Genomic DNA, 12,974 nt, shown 5'->3' with positions numbered 1-12,974 from the left:
ATCCCATATGGGCGCCAGTTCAAATCCTGACTGCTCCACTTCCCATGCAGCTCTCTGCTATGGCCTGGGACAGCAGTGGAAGATGGCCCAAGTCCTTGGGCCCCTGCACCCATGTAGGAGACCCAGAGGGAGCGCCTAGCTCCTGGCTTCGAATCAGCACAGCTCTGGCTGTTGCAGCCATCTGGGGAGTGAACCAGCGGATGGACGATCTCTCTCCCTCTCTCTCTCTGCCTCTTCTCTTTCTCTGTGTAACTCTGACGTTAAGGTAAATAAATAAATCTTTTAAAAAAGAAATTTCCCAATAACTTTATTTATAACTTTTGTTTTAAAAAGTATGAACCCTTGGCCGGCACCACGGCTCAATAGGCTAATCCTCCACCTGCGGCACCAGCACACTGGGTTCTAGTCCCGGTCAGGGCGCTGGATTCTGTCCCAGTTGCTCCTCTTCCAGGCCAGCTCTCTGCTGTGACCCAGGAGTGCAGTGGAGGGTGGCCCAAGTGCTTGGGCCCTGCACCTGCATGGGAGACCAGGAGAAGCACCTGGCTCCTGCCTTTGGATCAGCGCAGTGCGCCGGCCGCAACACGCTGCTGGAGCGGTCATTGAGGGGGTGAACCAATGAAAAAGGAAGACCTTTCTCTCTGTCTCTCTCTCTCTCACTGTCCACTCTGCCTGTCAAAAAAAAAAAAAAGTATGAACCCATACTACCCTCTTGTCTTTATTGTCACAATGTCAGATTTGCATATTTTAACTTTTTTCTATATGAGATACAAACATGAAGATTTCGCTTACTATAACACATTCTGTTAAAAACTTTTTATATTAGTTAATGAATGTTTAACCTATTTGAAAGATAGAGAGGGAGAGACAGAGAGCTTGCATATGTTGGTTCACTCTCCAAATGTCCATAACAGTCAGGTCTGTAGCAGACTGAAGCCAGGAGCCCAGAAACCAAACTCTAGCTCATATGTGGATGGAAGGGACCAACCATTTGAGCCACAACCTCCTGCTTCCCACAGTGCACTTTAGTAAGAAGCTAGGATTGGGGGCCGGCGCCATGGCTCACCTGGTTAATCCTCTGCCTGCGGCGCCAGCATCTCATATGGGCACCAGGTTCTAGTCCCGGTCGCTCCTCTTCCAGTCCAGCTCTCTACTGTGGCCCAGGAGGGCAGTGGAGGATGGCCCAAGTGCTTGGGTCCTGCACCCGCATGGGAGACCAGGAGGAAGCACTTGGCTCCTGGCTTTGGATCAGTGCAACACCGGCCATAGCGGCGGCCATGTGGGGAGTGAACCAACTGAAGGAAGACCTTTCTCTCTGTCTCTCTCTCTCACTGTCTATGACTCTACCTTTCAAATAAAAAAAAATAAAAAATAAAAAAAAATAAAAAAAAAAACTAGGATTGGATGCAGAGCAGGGACTCAAACCCAGGCATTCCTATAGGAAATGTGGGCATCTTAAGCAATGTCTCAGCCACTGTGCCAAATAACCACCCCAACAGGCCCATTCTTTACTTGATTATAATTGGGCCAGAGTTTCATTTTTCTGGTTCCTGGATATAGTTGTATATAAGTTTAGAACAGATGAGAGAGAGAATGAGAATAAAGTGAGGACTAATGAACAAGATATTGTTTATTTTGTTCACACACAAATGCTAAATAAATTCTGATTAGCATTATGGTGGAGTAATGAGGATGGTATTAGTAGTTGACTGATTTTGTTAAATGGGCATTCCAAATATATCTATAGTGCTCTTAAATTAAAAAGACTAATTACTTATTTTCTCCTTTAAGACTGTTGTTTGGACTTCAGCTTGATCCCTGAGGCTATGGACTGAGCCATTTTATGATCTCAGTACTCCTGGTAACAGCAGCTAAGCCAGAAAGCGAATGAAAACCTCATGTAGCCAGACTTTCACCTCCAACCTGAACCTCAGCACCAAACTGAGTACTTCCAAACTAGTTCAGATTTTTACCTTAGGAATAAAAGAAGCATTTACTGTCTCATAGTTTTTGTAGGTCTGAAAACTGGGCACGCTTAGCTGAGAGCTTCTTGCTCAAGGTCTTTCCTGAGGTCACAGGAGAGTTGTCACCTGGAGCGACTACAGTCCCACCTGAAGGCTCACCTGAGGAAGGATAATCCCTTTCTAATGTCGGGCATGGGGAGCGTGGCAAGACCAGGTCTCTATCCAGGTGAGTGTCTCCTCGGGGCTGCCTCAGAACGTGTTGTCTTTTACAGGTAATCACAGAAATGAAATCCCATATGGAGTGTTTTTCATCCTCTTCAAGAGTTTTTTTTTATAAAACTAAACGCAAAAAAGTTTTCCCTGTTAACGTTTCCTTCAAGAACTTTAGATCTTTCACATATGTACCTGATTCTGTTTGATTAAGTTTTGCATACAGTGTCAGAGTCACCCAGTTGTTCTAACACCATTTATTGATAGAACAATAGCTCTTCCTTGAATGCCTCTATCAATCTCTTTTTTTCAAGAATGTCAATTGGTCATGTGGGTATTAATCTCTTTCAGGATGATCTATTTTGTTCAATCAGTCTACACACGTCTTCTAATGCCCATACCACTCACTCGTAATTCCTGTACCTTTATCTGTCTGAGGTGGTAAGTCCACCATATTTGTTTTCCTTTTTCAAAATTGCTTGATCAGTTCTACTTATACCAAGTAAAATTTATTTTCAGCTTGTCATTTTCAATAAAACATACCATGTTTGTGATTGAGGTTGCATTGAAACTCTAAGTCAATTGAGAGAAGCTTCCCGCCGTAATGATATTGAATTGTGTGATTCATAAACCTGCTATAATTGCTTCACGTTATTTGTTTTATCTGCCGTAGAAATTTTTTCATCTTATTTGTTTATAAAAGACAATCCAATCATATCTTCATTATGTTTATTCCTGAGTATTTTAGTTTTCTGATGCCACTGAGAATGCAGTAGTTCCTTTTTATGTCTAATGATTACTTACTAGCACATAGAAGTAGTCTACTTTTTATATTGGCCTTATGCCAGGCAACATTACCAACTTGTTTTTCTGTCTACAAATATTAATATAGATTCCTTAGGCTTTTCTTCCATGTGATTTTGACAATTGCAGGTGAGAAGCCTTTGAATAACTGCTTTCCAAGCTATTCACCTATTGTTTATTTTTCCTGCAGAGATAGGAAATCAAAAGTGGGGCACTTTATGTTTATTCTGTGGAAAGAATAGAAAGCAATAATTTAGTCTGTTTGGTATGATTTTTTATTCCAAATTTTAATATGAACAATCCTACTTATAATTAAGGCAGAGTAGCAAGTGACATGATCACTGTGTTTTGTTTCCTGATAATCCACTCTGGTTCAGATAATACCAGGAACTCACAGCGATTTTCAGTTCTCAGAAATGGGAGGATCCAGACAGAGACCGATGATCAATCTGGATGTCAGTGATGTCATCCTTAGAAATGAGCCTTTGAGGAGGCAGACAGTACATTCTGAGTTTCTGAGGAGACAGAGATTGTGCCACAACCACAGGCCTTCTTCCGCAAAGCCCCACCAAGCACGTAAATCATCAAAAAACAGTGAGTTAAAATTACCCAAGTAACACACGAAAAGAATAGGAATGACTGTTCTTTGTAGGAAACCATAACACGTTTTACAAGAAGGAGAAACGATGTGGAGCTACAGAGGAAAAACCATCAACGACGCAGTAAAGACGATGAGCACTGATGCGCTCAAGAGCTGAGCTAGGGTCCTTAAACACCACTTGCTTACCATGTGCTGCTCCCAACAATGCTATGGTACAGGTGATGTTTGTTCCCCATTTTATAGGAAAGATGCAGTGTTTATAAGCAGACAGGGCCAGTGAGGTATAAGCCATGTGGACAGTGTGAAATCCAAAGGTGCTTAGGCAGTGGAAGATAAGGCAGTAGGCAAGGGTAGATAAAGAAGTCGAGACGGAATGTGCTTCTTGAACACCCACCTGTACAACTAATTATGGGAGAAAAAAACTGTACAAGCAGTTCCAATGACACGAACAGGGTGCAAGAATCCCCTCTCTCAGTCCCAGGAGAGTAGATGGAGCAGATATTTGCTTTCTCATCATGACTAATTTCCTGCCAGGTTCTGGCGCCCCATTCTCTCTAGATTCTAGGAATGTTGGCTCCAGTTCTGATCCGGTGGTCAGCTTTCTTCACGCTCCATCTAACATCACTGGCTGTTTCTGCAGCTAGGTTGAGGGTTCAGTGACCGGTGTTTTGTTTGCATTTATTGGCAGAGCCCGAACTTACCTTTGTTCCCATTGATAGCCTCTACCAACACGAGGGATAAAGCCTGGTTTCCCGCAGAGACTGATCAGCAGTGAGAGCGTCTGGGCCCTGAACTACACCAAGAAGCTCCTTCAAGTTCAAGTCTGGCCTGGAAAACTGAGGCCCCGAGCCGGCACTCTGGTAAGGTGCCTAATTCTTCAGTCCCACAAGCCTTCCCCAGGAACAATGCATGCATGCATGGTTTCAACACTTGGACAAGAAGGAAACCCGAGCAGAGGCACAAGGGATCTGTCGCAGAAACAAGTCCTATCCCAGAAGCATCAAACACCAGAATGCACAAAAAACGTCTCCCACGTTGAAACAAACACCTCGGCTCATCCCACCTTCTTGGGTGCTGCCCCTCTTCCCGCCACCCTTCTGGCGAATGACATACCTCACCTCTCAGTTCTCTCTTACAGAATCATACAACGTGGTTTTTTTGAGACAGACTCTCTTAGCATAATGCTTTTGAATTTCATCCATATTATATCATTCCCTTTTTATTTCCAAATGCCATTCCAGTGTTTGCATAAACCACATTTTGTTTATCCATTCATCTGTTGATGGACAGTTAAATTAAGTCTGTCTTTTGGCTGCTATGAATGTTTGTATGTGGTTTTCCTGTGAAGTCAACCTGTCAGTTCTCTTGGACATAAACCTACAAGTAGAGTGGCCAGACCGTACGATAACTGTGTGTGGAACTTTTTAGGGAATTGTCGAACAGTTTGTCCTGGTAGCTGTTGCATTGCAATCCCACCCGGATCATATGTGGCAGAATTGGGCTTCTGTCCTCCAAACACGCGTTATCTGTGTCTGGATTGTAGTCACGCTAGGATGGGGGAGGTGTTACCAGTTGTGTTTGGATTTGCATTTCTCTAACAACTAATGATATGGAGCATTTGGTTCATGTGCACCATGCCCATTTGTATGTCATCTTTGAAGCAAAGTCCATTCAAATCCTTTCACCATTGTTTACATGCTGATACTTGTCTTTTAATTGTTGAGTTATGAGGACGCTTTATAGGTCCTGGGCATAAGACCCTTAAGGAAGATATGATCTCAAAATATTTTCTCCCATTCTCTAGGTTGCCATTTCACTATTTTAATTAACTATTTTAAGCACAGCAGTTTAAAATTTGAAGAAATTAATCTTTTCTGAATATGGGTTTTGTTTTTTGTTTTGTTGTTGGTTTTTTTTTTTTTTTTTTTTTTGACAGGCAGAGTGGACAGTGAGAGAGAGAGACAGAGAGAAAGGTCTTCCTTTATCACTGGTTCACCCTCCAATGGCCTCTGCGGCCAGCACACCACGCTGATCTGAAGTCAGGAGCCAGGTGCTTCTCCTGGTCTCCCATGCAGGTACAAGGTCCAAGCACTTGGGCCATCCTCCACTGCACTCCAGGGCCACAGCAGAGAGCTGGACAGGAAGAGGGGCAACCGGGACAGAATCCAGCACCCCGACCGGGACTAGAACCTGGTGTGCCAGTGCTGCAGGCGGAGGATTAGCTTATTGAGCCACGGCACCGGCCTCTGCTTATGGTTTTGATGCTTGCCTTTTTGGGAACATATCCAAGAACCCACTTATGAACCTTGGATCAAGAAGCTTTACCACAACTTTTCTTTAAGGAATTGTATGACTTCGTGCTTATTCAGATCTGTTTTTCATTTTATGATGGCCCCTCTAAAAGTTCATGGAAAAATGAAAATTATGAAAAAATGCATGAATTTCAAAAGCTTTTGGCACCAAAATAAATACATCTTTCAGTTCCATTTATCCATGAACTTTTTGAAGTACCTTGCAAGTTAATCCATGGTGTGAGGCACAGTTTAAGTTGGTTCTTTTATATGTGAATATTCTCTTGCCCCTGGATTGCTTGGGGAAAAGACCATTCTTTGCCCCAGTGAACTGCCTTGATCTCCTTATTAAAATCAATACACCATAAATGTATGAATATATTCTTGGACTTTCAGTTTTATTCCAAAAACTCTTTTTTTTTTTTTTGACAGGCAGAGTGGACAGTGAGAGAGAGAGACAGAGAGAAAGGTCTTCCTTTACCATTGGTTCACCCTCCAATGGCCGCTGCGGCCAGCACACCACGCTGATCTGAAGCCAGGAGCCAGGTGCTTCTCTTGGTCTCCCATGCAGGTACAAGGTCCAAGCACTTGGGCCATCCTCCACTGCACTCCCTGGCCACAGCAGAGAGCTGGACAGAAGAGGAGCGACCAGGACAGAATCCGGAGCCCCGACCGGGACTAGAACCTGGTGTGCCAGTGCTGCAGGCGGAGGATTAGCCTATTGAGCTGCGGCGCCAGCCTCCAAAAACTCGTATGATCCTACAGCCTCTAACAGTAACTGCCTTAAATTTCCAATCCACTACCAAGGGCTGTCCCTCTCCAGTTTCTAAGAATCTGTCCCACACCATGAGGCATTCAAATTCACCAAAATTGCTCTTTTCAAGGTCACCAATGGCTTACACATCATCAGGTCGGGTTTTTTATTTGACCTGTTTCTTCTCCTAGAAGCACTACCTGCAATTCCCCCACTCTTGGTCCCAGGCTATTCTCTCTCCTTCTTCCACACAGGTTCATCTTCCTGATGCTTTTTTGACACTTTCTCAAATGCTGTGAAGTCTCCAAGGCTCAATACTCAAACCTCCTCTTTTTTCTATCTACTCTTACCTCCTAGGAGATCTTATCCAATTCCACAAACTTTAAATATAATGTCTTTCATAAGAAATTATAGAGGCTGGCATTGTGGCACAGCAAGTTAAGCCACCACCTAGGATGCCAGCATCCCACAAGACTGGTTCGAGTCCCAGCAGTTCCACTTCTGATCCAGCTCCCTGTTAATGCACCTGGAAAAGCAGCTGAGGATGACTCAAGAACTTAGGTTCCCAACACCCACATGGGAGACCCGGACAATGGAATTCCTGCTTCCTTTGTCCTGGCCCAGCCCTTCCCAACCACTGCAGACATCTGGGGAGTGAACCAGCCGATGGAAGATTCTCTCTCTCTCTCTCTCTCTCTCTCCCATCCCTCCCTTCCTCCCTCCCTCTCTGTGACTCTACCTTCCAAATAAATCTTTTGTAAAAAATAAAGCATTATATATAGCAATTTCCAGACTAAAGTTTTCAAATCTAGAGTTTAATATTCAACTGCTCAAAATGTCCATTCATCTGGAGACAGCTTCTCATGTTGTTCTCTGACAACCTCTTCAGAGTATTCTTATCTCTGCAGAATCCCCATCTCACGAGGGTGGCCTGGACTTGTGAATTGGCTTCTAAGGTATACAACAAAGCACCAAATATGCTATGACACGTCTGGGATAACATAAAAAACTAGCATTTATCTTATGACTCTCTCTCTCCTCCCTCCCCAGTTTCTACCTCTACCTCTTATACCATTCACTGTGGGAGAAGCCAGCTGCTGCGTCATCAAGCAGTCCTCTGAGAGATGTCTCTGGCCAAAGACCAAAGCCAGTCAAAATATCACGTGTGTGATGACTGAAATGACCACGATCTCACAGATCAGCATTCAGATGACTCTGCAGATCTGGTGGCCACCTGACTGAAACCTGAGGAGGACCTTGAGCCATAAGCAACCGGTTAAGTCATGGACTGTTTCCCGAATGATGGAAGCAGTGTAATGAATATTTATTGTTTCTAGCTGCTGTGTCAGAGTAGCAATGTAGTCAATTAGTAATGGATAGCTAACACAGATTTTAAAACCTGGACTTTGAGTGCTTTCGTAACGAAAGCCTAAAATGTGTGAGTGATTTGGCAACCATGTATGGGGCATGAGAACATAATGAAATACTGAAATGCCTTGGACACACTCTCAGTGGCGTTTTGATTTTGTGGAGATTGCCAGGGATGACCTCAAGGAGACTGAGATATTGTATTTGCAAACAGGAAGTTGTGCAAGGCATAATTTTGACAGCACTGTTTCTTGTGGTTATGTAGAAATTAGAAAATGTGACCAAAGGGGCTGGCGCCATGGCTCACTTGATTAATCCTCCACCTGTGGTGCTGGCATCCCATATGGGCACTGGGTTCTAGTCCCAGTTGCTCCTCTTCCAGTCCAGCTATCTGCTGTGGCCCAGGAGTGCAGTGGAGGATGGCCCAGGTGCTTGGGCACCTGCACCCGCATAGGAGACCAGGAAGAAGCACCTGGCTTCTGGCTTCGGATCGGCGCAGCACAGCGCCAGCCACAGCGGCCATTTGGGGAGTGAACCAATGGAAGGAAGACCTTTCTCTCTGTCTCTCTCTGCCTGTCAAAAAAAAAGAAAATGTGACTAAAAAACATGGTGTTGTGGCCAAAGATGTTTCTAAGAAATATGAAGTGGCCACATTGTGGTGCAGTGAATTAAGTTGCTGCTTACAACACTAGCATCCCATATGGGAGCACCTGTTCGAGTCCTGGCTGCTCCACTTCTGATCCGGCTCCCTGCTAATGCACCTGGGAAAGCAGTGGAAGATGGCTCAAGTGCTTGGGTCCCTGCATCCATGTGGGAGACCCAGAAGTAGCTACTGGTTTCTGGCTTTGATCTGGCCCAACCCTGGCCATTGTGGCCATTTGGGGAGTGAACCAGTAGATGGAAGAGTCTCTCTCTCTTTCTTTCTCTCTCTCTCTCTCTCTCGCACTCTCACACTCTTGCGTTCTCATGCTCTGCCTTTCAAATAAATAAAATAAAATTTTTTTAAAAATTGTTATCCACGCAGAAACATCATTACTTTCTACTGAGAAGATAGCTAAGAGTCTAGAATGAGGAAATGCCTAGAAATCTAGAATCAGGAAGCAAGATGAGAGGTTTTTCAGATAAAAACACATGCTAACTCTCATGCAGAAAATATGATTTGGAGGAAAAACACCTCCAACCAAACATTTGACAACTAAAAACAGAGGAGATGAGAAATAAAAGCATGAAAACTAAAATGAGAGTAGCCAATCGTCAATCTAAGGAAAGAAATTTTTTAAGAAACAAACAATTTTATAATAAAAATCTGAACTGCACGTTTCCATGGAAGAATATACTCAAATGAAACATAATACGGGACATCTGTAAAGAGCAGTGAAACATCGAAGGGAATGAAAACCGGACAAAGAAAGAAGTTCAAGCAAGCCAAGGGAAAGTGGCTGAAATGGAAGAGCATCAAATGGGATCCAATTTATATATACTGGGTCAGGAATAATTTTTATAAACTTACCAGAGGCAGGCATTTGGCACAGCAGTTAAGACACCACTTGGGGGGCTGACACTGTGGTATAGTAGGTTTAACCCATATGGGTGCCAGTTCTAGTCCCAGCTGCTCCACTTCCGAGCCAGCTCCCTGCTAATGCACCTGGAAAAGCAGTGGAAGATGGCCCCAAGTGCTTGGGCCCCTGCCCCCACATAGGAGACACAAAAGAAGCTCCTGGTTCCTGGCTTTGGTCTAGCCCAGCCCTAGCTGTTGTGGCTATTTGAGGAGTGAACCAGCAGATGGAAGAACTCTCTCTCTCTGTCTCTCCCTCTCTCTGTCTGTAGCTCAGCCTCTCAAATAATAAAATAAAAATAAATTTTTAAAAAAAGGCACCACTTGGGAGGCCTAGATCCCATTTTGGAATGCCTGGGTTCAAGTCTGGCTCTGCTAATAATTTCATTCTCCTGCTAATATGCACTACAGGAAGCAGCAGATGATGGCATAAGGATTTGGGTCCCAGTCACCCACAACAGAGAGCTTTTTGAGTTCCCAAATCCTGGCTTTGGCTTGGCTCACCGTGGCTGTAGGGGCATTTGGGATGGGAACCAGAGGATGGGAGATTGATCTCTTCTCCTCCTCTTTTAAATAAACTGTAATTATTAGAAATAAGTTTAAAATTAAACTCAGATAAACTTTCTAGCAGCATCCCTGAGTCATGAGCCTACATGTGAAAGGACCCCTTGAGTATCAGGGTAAAGCAATTTGGAATGGTTGATTCATGACTGTATTAGTGATCGGCTCCAGAATAAAGTTCCCGCAACTAACTAGCTTACAACAGCACATTTATTATCACAGAGTTTGTGAATGTCAGAAATCTTTGCATGGCTTGGTTGGTCCTCTGGCTCAGTACTCAAGAAGTTGGCCAGGGCAGCCTGTTGGCTGTTCTTATGCCGTAACAAATTACTATCCTCTTAGCAGACTGGAACAGCATACATTAATTACGTCACACCTTCTGCGGGCCAGGAATCTAGCATGGCTGAGTTCTGTACTTCTAGGTCTCTCCTGAGGCTGCAAGCAAAGTGCTGGTCTGGGCTGGCATCTCCTCTGGAATCCTGACTAGGGGAAGGCTGTTTTATTGAAGGCCTTGACATCCCTGCTGGCTGAGGCCACTCTCAGTCATTGCTTTAGTGCTTTAGTTCATCAAAGTCTGCCGGAAAGAGATTCTCCTACCAAAATTGAAGTCCAATCTTATCAGGAAAGACAAATCCATTACATTGGCCCGTCGTCTGTCCATTAAAAAGAAATCATATATCCTGTTGGCACTCAGATCCTCAAGGATTTGTAACCTCCCACATGCAAAATGCACTCTCCTCCTCCCAAGCTCTCCAGTCCCATCTTCCCATCATGGCGTCCTGAGAGCCCGAATCTCACCATCTAAATCAGGATGTGGACGAGGCTGCTCTGCTAATCCCTAACATACTCCTGGAGTACAGCTCCTCCAGTCTATAAACCTGTGAACCTACAGAGGGACACATTTGCATTTCAAATACCCAACACACATTGGTGACACAGAATACAACAACCGATACAGAAATTCCTGACCCCGAAGGGAAAAATGTGAGAAGCACCACAGACTCAGGGGACGCCATCAGTTCTGAAAACCAAGCTGCAAACGTCGGAAGCTCATTAAGTCCAACTTCTTCGAGGCTTTTTGCTCTGCCCTCTGGGATCTTGTTTCTAGCCTTGGCCAATCTCCCTTAGTCATGAAATTTAGCCAGTGTTTGGCAGCTGAGGGAATTTCCTCTTCCGAATTCCTGCCCCTAGGAATTAGGGCATCAGCCTTTATCACTGTACCGTCTGCATCACTTTCAGTCTGAGTTTGAAGCGGTTTTGAGATTTTGAATTCTACCAAATTTTGTGGGCCTGCCGTGAGTTACCTTGTGTTGCATTCCATTTGGGAAAAAAAAAAAAAAAACCCACACTCATGAAACGCTTCAAGATAATTATGGTGTGACTAAGACAGCCGGATGCAATGCCCTGATCTTCTTAGAGGTTTTATTGTGTAGGAGCATCTGTGGGATACAATACTAATCTTTTTAAAATTTCCTTTGGGCCACTGAATAATATTTTGAGGTGCCACCGTTGAGCTTCCTGTAATGGGAACTGCTACTTGACAATCCCACTTTCCGCTTTATCTTTACAGCACATGACCGAGGCAATGCCCTCCATCATTAATCGGCAGCCATTTTTTAATTTTTCCATCTTTTATCATTTGGAGAGGCTTCGAACTGTCCAAGACACTGAACTTGCGCTTTATCAGTCTTTTTCATTTTACCACGAGAGGCGAGAAGAAAGCAAGTGACACCCTCAACACAGTGCTTGGGAATCTCCCTCGGTGAATCACCAAGTTCATTATGTACATTCGCTGCTTTTCACGTCACCACAGAAATCACTGTTGCTAAGTGTTCTGTGACTGGGTGACAAGGATCCCCTACCCTCCAACTTTCTATTTCATTTTCTGATTTCCTCGTGAGCCCTCATGGACAGAATCCTCAATGTTCAGGTGCTCTTGGGAAGGACATTTAGCTATACTAAATAAGAAAGTGAGACAAAACAAAAATAAAACCAGAAGTGGATGTCTCAGAGATGTGAGACATGTCTTGGAAATGGGAAGGATCATAAGGAACTAGTAGGAGCAATTATTGGATATTAGATATATAGCCAACAAATTGGATAACATAAAAGAAATGATAAACTCTAGGAGCATACAGGCTAAAAATCAAGAAGAAATAGAGAGCCTGAGCTTTCTATTGGTTTCAATAACAGACAAGAAAATCAGATCAGTAATTCTTCCTAAACTCTCCAGCCAGGATCCCAGAACTCCATCGGGGTCTCTGCCATGGGTGGCAGAGATCTGACTCCTTGGGCCATCACTGCTGCCTCCCAGAGTGCACACCAGTGAGGGAATGGACATAGTGTAACCAGCACTGATATTCCTATGCAAAGAGTTGATGCAAACCAAAGAGAAGTCACTGATTGATAACAGTCCTGAAATCCAGCTAGGGAAGGTTCCATGATTGCGACTAAACTATATCCTCCCCAGATGACTATCCCCTCTGGGCTCTTTGTTCTGCCTCCTAAGTCATTCTTTCATTTTTAGGGATGGAGAGGTATAGTTTCCTCAGTCTGATCCTTACCCATAATATTTGGAGAGCCAATGAAATATTCTCTTTTGTTACTGTCTCTACCACCTTGTGTCCAAGCTAGTGGTGCTTCTGCTGGTATAATTCTATTAAAAAGCTTCTGAAGCTACTGTGAATCTTATTGGTGTGCCACTGATTAGACAAAAGACAACCAAAAATCTCAGGGAACCTCATCTCTTTCCTGTGCTTCTATCAAGGGGAGAAAAAAGTGTCCTTAAGCTTGTATCTGTAGGGGAATCTTTAAAGATCAAAATCACAGTGATAGGGCTCCCTTGCTGGGAAATGGCTGTCTTGCTCCT

At 43.9% G+C, this 12,974-nt stretch overlaps 1 long non-coding RNA gene across 1 annotated transcript; it reads left to right on the top strand.

The window, feature by feature from the left end:
• The first annotated feature begins 4,259 nt into the window (after nucleotides 1-4,259).
• LOC138848656 (uncharacterized) lies at nucleotides 4,260-9,261 on the top strand. Its single transcript, XR_011386738.1, has 2 exons — nucleotides 4,260-4,436; nucleotides 7,672-9,261. It is a non-coding gene; the product is annotated as an uncharacterized lncRNA (long non-coding RNA).
• The last annotated feature ends 3,713 nt before the right edge of the window (nucleotides 9,262-12,974 follow it).

This window comes from Oryctolagus cuniculus, chromosome 1 (assembly GCF_964237555.1).
Source record: "Oryctolagus cuniculus chromosome 1, mOryCun1.1, whole genome shotgun sequence".
In the NCBI taxonomy this organism is placed as follows: Eukaryota; Metazoa; Chordata; class Mammalia; order Lagomorpha; family Leporidae; genus Oryctolagus; species Oryctolagus cuniculus.
This window is presented reverse-complemented; position numbering and strand designations above follow the sequence as displayed.